This window comes from Lissotriton vulgaris, chromosome 3_1 (assembly GCF_964263255.1).
Source record: "Lissotriton vulgaris chromosome 3_1, aLisVul1.2, whole genome shotgun sequence".
Classification (NCBI taxonomy): Eukaryota; Metazoa; Chordata; class Amphibia; order Caudata; family Salamandridae; genus Lissotriton; species Lissotriton vulgaris.
The window spans coordinates 93,321,861-93,335,786 of NC_141689.1; positions in this window are offsets into that span (position 1 = coordinate 93,321,861).

Sequence of the window (13,926 nt, forward strand, 5' to 3'; positions counted from 1 at the left end):
TCACAAACTTTTTCCCAACTCTTCAAGTCATACGCACTGCATATACCAGAGTGTAGAGGGGCAATCCGGCTGAGAGGCTAGCAGTGTGCTCCCATCGTTGATTCCTGTTATAGGGCTCCCGTGACCCCCCAAGCAGATGAGCTTTTGGAGACGCACCTGCATGCCTGAGAGGCAACGAAGACTGTGACGGTTGTTTGGCTGCCTTCTCTGCCACCCCAGAACTCTTCTCTACTGATGAGGGATACTATCCCGAAACACGAGCCATGTCTCGTGTCTATAGATACTGGAAATATCAAGTACTTACTTGCACCAACCTTGGTGAAACACTCACAAACTTTTTCCCAACTCTTCAAGTCATACGCACTGCATATACCAGAGTGCAAAGGGGCGATCCGGCAGAGAGGCTAGCAGTGTGCTCCCATCGTTGATTCCTGTTATAGGGCTCTCGTGAGCTCCCAAGCTGACAAGCTTTTGGAGACGCACCTGCGCACCTGAGAGGCAACGAAGCCTGTCACAGTTGTTTGGCTGCCTTCTCTGCCACCCCAGAACTCTTCTCTACTGATGAGGGATACTATCCCGAAACACGAGCCATGTCTCGTGTCTAGAGATACTGGAAATATCAAGTACTTACTTGCACCAACCTTGGTGAAACACTCACAAACTTTTTCCCAACTCTTCAAGTCATACGCACTGCATATACCAGAGTGCAGAGGGGCGATCCGGCGGAGAGGCTAGCAGTGTGCTCCCATCGTTAATTCCTGTTATAGGGCTCCGGTGAGCCCCCAAGCTGACGAGCTTTTGGAGACGCACCTGCGCACCTGAGAGGCAACGAAGACTGTGACGGTTGTTTGGCTGCCTTCTCTGCCACCCCAGAACTCTTCTCTACTGATGAGGGATACTATCCCGAAACACGAGCCATGTCTCGTGTCTATAGATACTGGAAATATCAAGTACTTACTTGCACCAACCTTGGTGAAACACTCACAAACTTTTTCCCAACTCTTCAAGTCATACGCACTGCATATACCAGAGTGCAGAGGGGCGATCCGGCAGAGAGGCTAGCAGTGTGCTCCCATCGTTGATTCCTGTTATAGGGCTCCCGTGAGCCCCCAAGCTGAAGAGCTTTTGGAGACGCACCTGCGTGCCTGAGAGGCAACGAAGCCTGTGACGGTTGTTTGTTGGCCTTCTCTGCTACACCAGAACTTTTCTCTACTGATGAGGGATACTATCCCGAAACACGAGCCATGTCTCGTGTGTAGAGATACTGGAAATATCAAGTACTTACTTGCACCAACCTTGGTGAAACACTCACAAACTTTTTCCCAACTCTTCATGTCATACGCACTGTATATACCAGAGTGCAGAGGGGCGATCCGGCGGAGAGGCTAGCAGTGTGCTCCCATCGCTGATTCCTGTTATAGGGCTCCCGTGAGCCCCCAAGCTGACGAGCTTTTGGAGACGCACCTGCGTGTCTGAGAGGCAACGAAGCCTGTGACGGTTGTTTGGCGGCCTTCTCTGCCACCCCAGAACTTTTCTCTACTGATGAGGGATACTATCCCGAAAAACGAGCCATGTCTCGTGTCTTGAGATACTGGAAATATCAAATACTTACTTGCACCAACCTTGGTGAAACACTCACAAACTTTTTCCCAACTCTTCAAGTCATACGCACTGCATATACCAGAGTGCAGAGGGGCGATCCGGCTGAGAGGCTAGCATTGTGCTCCCATTGTTGATTCCTGTTATAGGGCTCCCGTGAGCCCCCAAGCTGACGAGCTTTTGGAGACGCACCTGAGCGCCTGAGGGGCAACGAAGCCTGCGCCGGTTGTTTGGCGGCTTTCTCTGCCACCCCAGAATTTTTCTCTACTGATGAGGGATACTATCCCGAAACACGAGCCATGTCTCGTGTCTAGAGATACTGGAAATATCAAGTACTTACTTGCACCAACCTTGGTGAAACACTCACAAACTTTTTCCCAACTCTTCAAATCATATGCACTGCATATACCAGAGTGCAGAGGGGCGATCCGGCTGAGAGGCTAGCAGTGTGGTCCCATCGTTGATTCCTGTTATAGGGCTCCCGTGAGCCCCCAAGCTGACGAGCTTTTGGAGACGCACCTGAGCGCCTGAGAGGCAACGAAGCCTGTGACGGTTGTTTGGCGGCCTTCTCTGCCACCCCAGAACTTTTCTCTACTGATGAGGGATACTATCCCGAAACACGAGCCATGTCTCGTGTCTAGAGATACTGGAAATATCAAGTACTTACTTGCACCAACCTTGGTGAAACACTCACAAACTTTTTCCCAACTCTTCAAGTCATACGCACTGCATATACCAGAGTGCAGAGGGGCGATCCGGCGGAGAGGCTAGCAGTATGCTCCCATCGTTGATTCCTGTTATAGGGCTCCCGTGAGCCCCCAAGCTGACAAGCTTTTGGAGACGCACCTGCGCACCTGAGAGGCAATGAAGCCTGTGACAGTTGTTTGGCTGCCTTCTCTGCCACCCCAGAACTCTTCTCTACTGATGAGGGATACTATCCCGAAACACGAGCCATGTCTCGTGTCTAGAGATACTGGAAATATCAAGTACTTACTTGCACCAACCTTGGTGAAACACTCACAAACTTTTTCCCAACTCTTCAAGTCATACGCACTGCATATACCAGAGTGCAGAGGGGAGATCCGGCTGAGAGGCTAGCAGTGTGCTCCCATCGTTGATTCCTGTTATAGGGCTCCCGTGAGCCCCCAAGCTGACGAGCTTTTGGAGACGCACCTGAGCGCCTGATAGGCAACGAAGCCTGCGACGGTTGTTTGGCGGCTTTCTCTGCCACCCCAGAATTTTTCTCTACTGATGAGGAATACTATCCCGAAACACGAGCCATGTCTCGTGTCTAGAGATACTGGAAATATCAAGTACTTACTTGCACCAACCTTGGTGAAACACTCACACACTTTTTCCCAACTCTTCAAGTCATACGCACTGCATATAACAGAGTGCAGAGGGGCGATCCGGCAGAGAGGCTAGCAGTGTGCTCCCATCGTTGATTCCTGTTATAGGGCTCTCGTGAGCTCCCAAGCTGACAAGCTTTTGGAGACGCACCTGCGCACCTGAGAGGCAACGAAGCCTGTGACAGTTGTTTGGCTGCCTTCTCTGCCACCCCAGAACTCTTCTCTACTGATGAGGGATGCTATCCCGAAACACGAGCCATGTCTCGTGTCTAGAGATACTGGAAATATCAAGTACTTACTTGCACGAACCTTGGTGAAACACTCACAAACTTTTTCCCAACTCTTCAAGTCATACGCACTGCATATACCAGAGTGCAGAGGGGCGATCCGGCGGAGAGGCTAGCAGTGTGCTCCCATCGTTGATTCCTGTTATAGGGCTCCGGTGAGCCCCCAAGCTGACGAGCTTTTGGAGACGCACCTGCGCACCTGAGAGGCAACGAAGACTGTGACGGTTGTTTGGCTGCCTTCTCTGCCACCCCAGAACTCTTCTCTATTGATGAGGGATACTATCCCGAAACACGAGCCATGTCTCGTGTCTATAGATACTGGAAATATCAAGTACTTACTTGCACCAACCTTGGTGAAACACTCACGAACTTTTTCCCAACTCTTCAAGTCATACGCACTGCATATACCAGAGTGTAGAGGGGCAATCCGGCTGAGAGGCTAGCAGTGTGCTCCCATCGTTGATTCCTGTTATAGGGCTCCCGTGACCCCCCAAGCAGACGAGCTTTTGGAGACCCACCTGCGTGCCTGAGAGGCAACGAAGCCTGTGACGGTTAATTGGTGGCCTTCTCTGCCACCCCAGAACTTTTCTCTACTGATGAGGGATACTATCCCGAAACACGAGCCATGTCTCGTGTCTAGAGATACTGGAAATATGAAGTACTTACTTGCACCAACCTTGGTGAAACACTCACAAACTTTTTCCCAACTCTTCAAGTCATACGCACTGCATATACCAGAGTGCAGAGGGGCGATCCGACTGAGAGGCTAGCAGTGTGCTCCCATCGTTGATTCCTGTTATAGGGCTTCCGTGAGCCCCCAAGCTGACGAGCTTTTGGAGACGCACCTGAGCGCCTGAGAGGCAACGAAGCCTGTGACGGTTGTTTGGCGGCCTTCTCTGCCACCCCAGAATTTTTCTCTACTGATGAGGGATACTATCCCGAAACACGAGCCATGTCACGTGTCTAGAGATACTGGAAATATGAAGTACTTACTTGCACCAACCTTGGTGAAACACTCACAAACTTTTTCCCAACTTTTCAAGTCATACGCACTGCATATACCAGAGTGCAGAGGGGCGATCCGGCTGAGAGGCTAGCAGTGTGCTCCCATCGTTGATTCCTGTTATAGGGCTCCATGAGCCCCCAAGCTGACGAGCTTTTGGAGACGCACCTGAGCGCCTGAGAGGCAACGATGCCTGTGACGGTTGTTTGGCAGCCTTCTCTGCCACCCCAGAACTTTTCTCTACTGATGAGGGATACTATCCCGAAAAGCGAGCCATGTCTCGTGTCTAGAGATACTGGAAATATCAAGTACTTACTTGCACCAACGTTGTGAAAAACACACAAACTTTTTCCCAACTTTTCAAGTCATACGCACTGCATATACCAGAGTACAGAGGGGCGATCCGGCGGAGAGGCTAACAGTGTGCTCCTATCGTTGATTCCTGTTATAGGGCTCCCGTGAGCCCCCAAGCTGAAGAGCTTTTTGGAAACGCACCTGCGTGCCTGAGAGGCAACGAAGCCTGTGACGGTTGTTTGGTGGCCTTCTCTGCCACCCCAGAACTTTTCTCTACTGATGAGGGATACTATCCCGAAACACGAGCCATGTCTCGTGTGTAGAGATACTGGAAATATCAAGTACTTACTTGCACCAACCTTGGTGAAACACTCACAAACTTTTTCCCAACTCTTCAAGTCATACGCACTGCATGTACCAGAGTGCAGAGGGGCGATCCGGCGGAGAGGCTAGCAGTGTGCTCCCATCGTTGATTCCTGTTATAGGGCTCCTGTGAGCCCCCAAGCTGACGAGCTTTTGGAGAGGCACCTGCGTGCCGGAGAGGCAACGAAGCCTGTGACGGTTGTTTGGCGGCCTTCTCTGCCACCCCAGAGCTTTTCTCTACTGATGAGGGATACTATCCCGAAACACGAGCCATGTCTCGTGTCTAGAGATACTGGAAATATCAAATACTTACTTGCACCAACCTTGGTGAAACACTCAGAAACTTTTTCCCAACTCTTCAAGTCATACGCACTGCATATACCAGAGTGCAGAGGGGCGATCTGGCTGAGAGGCAAGCAGTGTGCTCCCATCGTTGATTCCTGTTATAGGGCTCCCGTGAGCCCCCAAGCTGACGAGCTTTTGGAGACGCACCTGAGCGCCTGAGAGGCAACGAAGCCTGTGACAGTTGTTTGGCGGCCTTCTCTGCCACCCCAGAATTTTTCTCTACTGATGAGGGATACTATCCTGAAACACGAGCCATGTCTTGTGTCTAGAGATACTGGAAATATCAAGTACTTACTTGCACCAACCTTGGTGAAACACTCACAAACTTTTTCCCAACTTTTCAAGTCATACGCACTGCATATACCAGAGTGCAGAGGGGCGATCCGGCTGAGAGGCTAGCAGTGTGCTCCCATCGTTGATTCCTGTTATAGGGCTCCCGTGAGCCCCCAAGCTGACGAGCTTTTGGAGACGCACCTGCGTGTCTGAGAGGCAACGAAGCCTGTGACGGTTGTTTGGCGGCCTTCTCTGCCACCCCAGAACTTTTCTCTACTGATGAGGGATACTATCCCGAAAAACGAGCCATGTCTCGTGTCTAGAGATACTGGAAATATCAAATACTTACTTGCACCAACCTTGGTGAAACACTCAAAAACTTTTTCCCAACTCTTCAAGTCATACGCACTGCATATACCAGAGTGCAGAGGGGCGATCCGGCTGAGAGGCTAGCAGTGTGCTCCCATCGTTGATTCCTGTTATAGGGCTCCCGTGAGCCCCCAAGCTGAGGAGCTTTTGGAGACGCACCTGAGCGCCTGATAGGCAACGAAGCCTGCGACGGTTGTTTGGCGGCTTTCTCTGCCACCCCAGAATTTTTCTCTACTGATGAGGAATACTATCCCGAAACACGAGCCATGTCTCGTGTCTAGAGATACTGGAAATATCAAGTACTTACTTGCACCAACCTTGGTGAAACACTCACACACTTTTTCCCAACTCTTCAAGTCATACGCACTGCATATACCAGAGTGCAGAGGGGCGATCCGGCAGAGAGGCTAGCAGTGTGCTCCCATCGTTGATTCCTGTTATAGGGCTCTCGTGAGCTCCCAAGCTGACAAGCTTTTGGAGACGCACCTGCGCACCTGAGAGGCAACGAAGCCTGTGACAGTTGTTTGGCTGCCTTCTCTGCCACCCCAGAACTCTTCTCTACTGATGAGGGATACTATCCCGAAACACGAGCCATGTCTCGTGTCTAGAGATACTGGAAATATCAAGTACTTACTTGCACGAACCTTGGTGAAACACTCACAAACTTTTTCCCAACTCTTCAAGTCATACGCACTGCATATACCAGAGTGCAGAGGGGCGATCCGGCGGAGAGGCTAGCAGTGTGCTCCCATCGTTGATTCCTGTTATAGGGCTCCGGTGAGCCCCCAAGCTGACGAGCTTTTGGAGACGCACCTGCGCACCTGAGAGGCAACGAAGACTGTGACGGTTGTTTGGCTGCCTTCTCTGCCACCCCAGAACTCTTCTCTACTGATGAGGGATACTATCCCGAAACACGAGCCATGTCTCGTGTCTATAGATACTGAAAATATCAAGTACTTACTTGCACCAACCTTGGTGAAACACTCACAATCTTTTTCCCAACTCTTCAAGTCATACGCACTGCATATACCAGAGTGTAGAGGGGCAATCCGGCTGAGAGGCTAGCAGTGTGCTCCCATCGTTGATTCCTGTTATAGGGCTCCCGTGAGCCCCCAAGCTGAAGAGCTTTTTGGAAACGCACCTGCGTCCCTGAGAGGCAACGAAGCCTGTGACGGTTGTTTGGTGGCCTTCTCTGCCACCCCAGAACTTTTCTCTACTGATGAGGGATACTATCCCGAAACACGAGCCATGTCTCGTGTGTAGAGATACTGGAAATATCAAGTACTTACTTGCACCAACCTTGGTGAAACACTCACAAACTTTTTCCCAACTCTTCAAGTCATACGCACTGCATGTACCAGAGTGCAGAGGGGCGATCTGGCTGAGAGGCAAGCAGTGTGCTCCCATCGTTGATTCCTGTTATAGGGCTCCCGTGAGCCCCCAAGCTGACGAGCTTTTGGAGACGCACCTGAGCGCCTGAGAGGCAACGAAGCCTGTGACAGTTGTTTGGCGGCCTTCTCTGCCACCCCAGAATTTTTCTCTACTGATGAGGGATACTATCCTGAAACACGAGCCATGTCTCGTGTCTAGAGATACTGGAAATATCAAGTACTTACTTGCACCAACCTTGGTGAAACACTCACAAACTTTTTCCCAACTTTTCAAGTCATACGCACTGCATATACCAGAGTGCAGAGGGGCGATCCGGCTGAGAGGCTAGCAGTGTGCTCCCATCGTTGATTCCTGTTATAGGGCTCCCGTGAGCCCCCAAGCTGACGAGCTTTTGGAGACGCACCTGCGTGTCTGAGAGGCAACGAAGCCTGTGACGGTTGTTTGGCGGCCTTCTCTGCCACCCCAGAACTTTTCTCTACTGATGAGGGATACTATCCCGAAAAACGAGCCATGTCTCGTGTCTAGAGATACTGGAAATATCAAATACTTACTTGCACCAACCTTGGTGAAACACTCAAAAACTTTTTCCCAACTCTTCAAGTCATACGCACTGCATATACCAGAGTGCAGAGGGGCGATCCGGCTGAGAGGCTAGCAGTGTGCTCCCATCGTTGATTCCTGTTATAGGGCTCCCGTGAGCCCCCAAGCTGACGAGCTTTTGGAGACGCACCTGAGCGCCTGATAGGCAACGAAGCCTGCGACGGTTGTTTGGCGGCTTTCTCTGCCACCCCAGAATTTTTCTCTACTGATGAGGAATACTATCCCGAAACACGAGCCATGTCTCGTGTCTAGAGATACTGGAAATATCAAGTACTTACTTGCACCAACCTTGGTGAAACACTCACACACTTTTTCCCAACTCTTCAAGTCATACGCACTGCATATACCAGAGTGCAGAGGGGCGATCCGGCAGAGAGGCTAGCAGTGTGCTCCCATCGTTGATTCCTGTTATAGGGCTCTCGTGAGCTCCCAAGCTGACAAGCTTTTGGAGACGCACCTGCGCACCTGAGAGGCAACGAAGCCTGTGACAGTTGTTTGGCTGCCTTCTCTGCCACCCCAGAACTCTTCTCTACTGATGAGGGATACTATCCCGAAACACGAGCCATGTCTCGTGTCTAGAGATACTGGAAATATCAAGTACTTACTTGCACGAACCTTGGTGAAACACTCACAAACCTTTTCCCAACTCTTCAAGTCATACGCACTGCATATACCAGAGTGCAGAGGGGCGATCCGGCGGAGAGGCTAGCAGTGTGCTCCCATCGTTGATTCCTGTTATAGGGCTCCGGTGAGCCCCCAAGCTGACGAGCTTTTGGAGACGCACCTGCGCACCTGAGAGGCAACGAAGACTGTGACGGTTGTTTGGCTGCCTTCTCTGCCACCCCAGAACTCTTCTCTACTGATGAGGGATACTATCCCGAAACACGAGCCATGTCTCGTGTCTATAGATACTGAAAATATCAAGTACTTACTTGCACCAACCTTGGTGAAACACTCACAATCTTTTTCCCAACTCTTCAAGTCATACGCACTGCATATACCAGAGTGTAGAGGGGCAATCCGGCTGAGAGGCTAGCAGTGTGCTCCCATCGTTGATTCCTGTTATAGGGCTCCCGTGACCCCCCAAGCAGATGAGCTTTTGGAGACGCACCTGCATGCCTGAGAGGCAACGAAGCCTGTGACGGTTGTTTGGTGGCCTTCTCTGCCACCCCAGAACTTTTCTCTACTGATGAGGGATACTATCCCGAAACACGAGCCATGTCTCGTGTCTAGAGATACTGGAAATACCAAGTACTTACTTGCACCAACCTTGGTGAAACACTCACAAACTTTTTCCCAACTCTTCAAGTCATACGCACTGCATATACCAGAGTGCAGAGGGGCGATCCGGCAGAGAGGCTAGCAGTGTGCTCCCATCGTTGATTCCTGTTATAGGGCTCTCGTGAGCTCCCAAGCTGACAAGCTTTTGGAGACGCACCTGCGCACCTGAGAGGCAACGAAGCCTGTGACAGTTGTTTGTCTGCCTTCTCTGCCACCCCAGAACTCTTCTCTACTGATGAGGGATACTATCCCGAAACACGAGTGTTAGACGGACCGGGAAGGTCGGCCGAGATTACGGGGAGAGGTCTCCGGGGAGAGCCGCCTCCAACGACTGTACAGACAAGTAACTTCCCCCCCACAGATGGACACCACACAAGACTGAAGGTTAACGAGACTTTATATGCACTTCTTAGGTTACGATGGTATGATACAAGGAGGTCTGGACTCCGGGGTCCCCTCGATTCAAGTCTTTGGCTGAGGAAAGGGGTAGCGGGACAGTCTTAATTACTAATGAGTACGAAGTAGCTCTCAATCCTCGAGCTCGGCGTTGAGATGATCGGGCCGTGGAGGAGCCAAGCAGGTCCCGAGATGGATGAAGGAAAGATGACGGTTACAACGGTCCGCGGCCACGCCAGCAGGTCCCGACGACGATGAAGACTGTAGGTTACGACGGCTGTGGCAGCGCCAACAGGCAGGATGATGGTGCACAGGACAGAGCTATGGCAGCGCCAGTAGTCCGTCCAGGATGAGTTCCTCTTTACGTCTCTCGACTCCAAGATACAACTGCCTTCCTGCTCTGGAGCTGCCCCAGTTATAGGGCTGGCGTGCTTTGATGTCCGGACCCTCGCACTTGGGGGTCGGGAGGTCCGGGATGAGGGAGTCCAGACACCCAGCAGGGGGGTGGAGCCAGCGCCCGGGGAGGTGATGGGCGAGCGGCACTTGGCGGGGGAGAGCCATCGGCACCTCGTTCTCCCATTGACTTGCCAAGTAGCCCGCTCACCTCCTGGGTGGAGGGTGGTGCCGAAATGTCTGAGGCCGGGCTAGGCCCAGGGTTGAGGTCGATCGGGGGCCAGGCGGCCTCGTGAGGAAGTGTCCAAGATGGCGGCCCAGGCTGGCGCGTGGGCCGGCAGTGGATCGGGCCCATGAGGTCGATATGTTTGAAGGCAGGGGTCCCTGAGGGGACGGAGGACGTGCAATGGTGGTGTGTGGTACTTGCGTGACCGGGCTCGGGCCTGGTCGAGCCGGGGGAGAGCGGCCCTTCACGTGGCCTGTCCAACATGCGTCCCCCCCAGCTGAAGGCGGGGAGAGCTACCCATCCTCTTGGGGACTCTCCTCGTCGAGGCGGAAAAACCGGGACAGGCCATCCGCGTTGGCGTGATCTGACCCGGGCCGGTGTTCGACTGTGAAGTCCATACCTTGCAGGGAGATGGACCAGCGTAGCAACTTTGGGTTTTCCCCCCGCATATGCATCAGCCACTGCAGGGGTCGGTGGTCGGTCTGCACCCGAAAGTGGGTGCCAAAAAGGTAGGGCCGGAGCTTCTTGAGGGCCCATACCACCGCGAAGGCTTCCCTCTCTATGGTGCTCCAGCGTTGCTCCCGTGGTAGGGGTCTCCGGCTGATGAAGGCCACCGGTTGATCGAGGCCTTCGGTGTTCACTTGAGACAGGACCGCCCCAATGCCCTGGTCGGAGGCGTCCGTCTGGACGATGAACTCCCGGCTGTAGTCGGGGGCCTGGAGCACAAGGGCGGAACACATGGCGGCTTTCAACTGTTCGAATGCCGTTTGACACTCTGAGGTCCAGTTCACTTTCTTGGGCTGATTCTTTGACGTGAGTTCTGTGAGAGGCCCCACTATGGTACCATAGTCTTTCACGAACCTTCGGTAATAGCCCGTGAGGCCCAGGAAGGCTCGTACCTCGGTTTGGGTGATAGGGGGCTGCCAGTTCTGGATGGCGGCAATTTTCAGCTGTAGAGGGGCCACTAGGCCGCTTCCCACCTGGTGTCCGAGGTAGGTCACAGATCCTTGTCCAATTTGACACTTGCTGGCCTTGATCGTGAGGCCAGCTCGCTGAAGGGCTTGCAGCACTGCTCGGAGGTGGTGAAGGTGCTCGGTCCAATGGTGGCTGTACACAGCGATGTCGTCGAGGTAGGCGGCGCTGAACCCTTCGAGCCCCGCCAGGACCTGATTGACGAGCCGTTGGAAAGTCGCGGGGGCATTCTTCATGCCGAAGGGCATGACCGTAAAATGGTAGTGGCCATCGGGGGTGGAGAAGGCAGAGCGTTCTTGTGCTCGGGGGGTGAGGCCGATCTGCCAATAACCTGCTGTCAGGTCGAAGATGCTGAGGAAGCGGGCAGCTCCCATTCGGTCGACCAGTTCATCTGCCCGGGGGATGGGATGTGCGTCTGTTTTGGTGACTTCATTCAGGCCCCGGTAGTCGACGCAGAACCGGAGTTCTGGTGTGGCTCCGGGGGCGGCTGCTTTGGGGACCAGTACGACCGGGCTGGCCCATGGACTGTCGGAGGGCTCGATGACCCCGAGCGTGAGCATTTTGGCCACTTCCGCCTGGATGCAGGCCCGTACCCGATCAGGTACGCGGTAGGCCCGGTGGCGGATAGGAGAGCTGTCGCCGGTGCCCACATCGTGCACACACCAGGAAGTGACACCTGGGGTGAGGGAGAACAGACTGGCGAACTGTGACAGGAGGGCTTGGCACTCTTGGCGTTGTTCTCTGGTGAGGGTCTCCGAGAGTCGGACCCCATTCACGGAGCCGTCCTGCTCCTGGGTCCGCAGGAGGTCGGGGAGAGGTTCGGAGTCGTCTTCAACCCCATTGTCTGTGGCCATCAGTAGGCTGAGTTCTGTTCGTGCAAAGTGGGGTTTCAGTCTGTTGGTGTGGAGAACTCGGAGTGGGTTCCGGGAGGACTCCATATCGATCAGATAGGTGGCAGGGCCCTTGCGCTCGATTACCTTGAAGGGCCCCGTCCATTTGTCTTGGAGAGCGCATGGCTCCGTGGGGGACATTACCCATACCTGTTGTCCCGGTTCGAATTCAATGGATGAGGCGTTCTGATCATACCATTTTTTCATGTCCTCTTGACTGGCCTCTAGGTTGGCTTTTGCTAGGTCTCTGAACCGCCGGGACTGGTTGCGGAGGGTGAGGAGGTACCGGAAGACATCTGGAGGGTTCTTGGCCGGAGGCATCTCCCAGCCTTCCTTGATCAGGCTGAGCGGCCCCCGTACTGGGTGCCCGTATAGCAGTTCAAATGGGCTGAAGCCTAGGGATTTCTGTGGGACCTCTCGGTAGGCGAAGAGGAGGCACGGTAGCAGCACATCCCACTGGCGACGGAGGGGCTCTTCCAATCCCCCGATCATCCCTTTTAGCGTGCGGTTGAACCGCTCAACAAGTCCGTTCCCTTGGGGGTGATAGGGGGTCGTGAATCGGTAGGTGACCCCACACTGTTGCCAGAGGGATTTCATGTATTTAGAGATAAAGTTCGTGCCTCTGTCGCTGACGACTTCTCGGGGGAACCCTACACGGGAGAAGATCCCCATCAGGGCCCGGCCGACCACTGGGGCTGTCACGGTCCGGAGAGGAACAGCCTCGGGGTAGCGGGTGGCGTGGTCCACTAGCACCAGGATGAAGCGATGGCCTTGTTTTGTACGCGGGTCCAGGGGTCCCACAATGTCTATTCCGACCCTCTCAAATGGGGTCGTGACTACTGGAAAAGGTTGCAAGGGGGCCTTTAGTTTGCGGCCGCTCTTCCCACTGGCTTGGCACGTGGGGCAAGATCGGCAATGCTGGTGCACATCGTTTCTCATTTTGGGCCAGAAGAAGTGGGTCACTAGGCGACTGTAGGTCTTATCTTGTCCCAGGTGCCCTGCCAGGGGGACATCGTGGGCCAGGTTTAGCAGGAAGTCTCTAAAGCGGAGGGGCACTACTAGTACTCGGTTGGCCCCCAGCTCGGCGATTCTTTGCTCGCTGTACAACAGATCACTGTCCCAGTAGACCCAATGAGTTCCGGAGGTATCCCCTGCGCTTTGGGCGAGCGCTTGTTGGCGAAGTCCCTCTAGGGAGGGACAGGTCTTCTGCTCCTGGCGAAATTGTTCTTGGGTGGGCCCCCCCTCTTGGGCCCACTGGTCAAGGTTAGCGAGGTCGGAGGGTTGAGCAGGTTCGAGGGGGGTGTCATGGTCGGAGGTCTCGGCTGGGGCGACCGGAGGTGGTGGCGCCGGCCATTCTGGTTCTTCCGGGTGATGGTTGGCACGGGCGGCCATGGACCGGGTGGTGACGCACGCCCAGTCCGGGACGCCTAACATCCCCAAGTGTTCTTTTCGCTCCACGGCTGCCCACGGGGAGCTCTCTAGGTCATTTCCGAGGAGGCAGTCCACGGGGGCGTCGTCTCGGACCGTCACCTTCAACATGCCGGAGACCCCTCCCCACTCAAAGGGGACGCAGGCCATCCGACACAGACTTTCCGAGTTGTCGGCTGATCGCACAGGGCAGAGAATGTTCGGTAGATATTGTTCTGGGGTCACCAGGTGACAGCGGACGGCTGTCACACTGGCCCCGGTGTCCCAAAGGGCTTCGGCCCGTTGTCCATTGATGCTCACCCATTGGCTGTACTTCCGGGTGTTAGCGGGTAGGGGGACCCGCGGGACCATGTCTCTTCCCCCTAGGCACGCGAGAGTCATGGCGGCTGGCTCCCACTCCTGATACTCTTGCTCGCCTGTTTCTTGTTCCTCGGAGATCTGTTCTTCCCCTAGTGCCGCGGCGGCC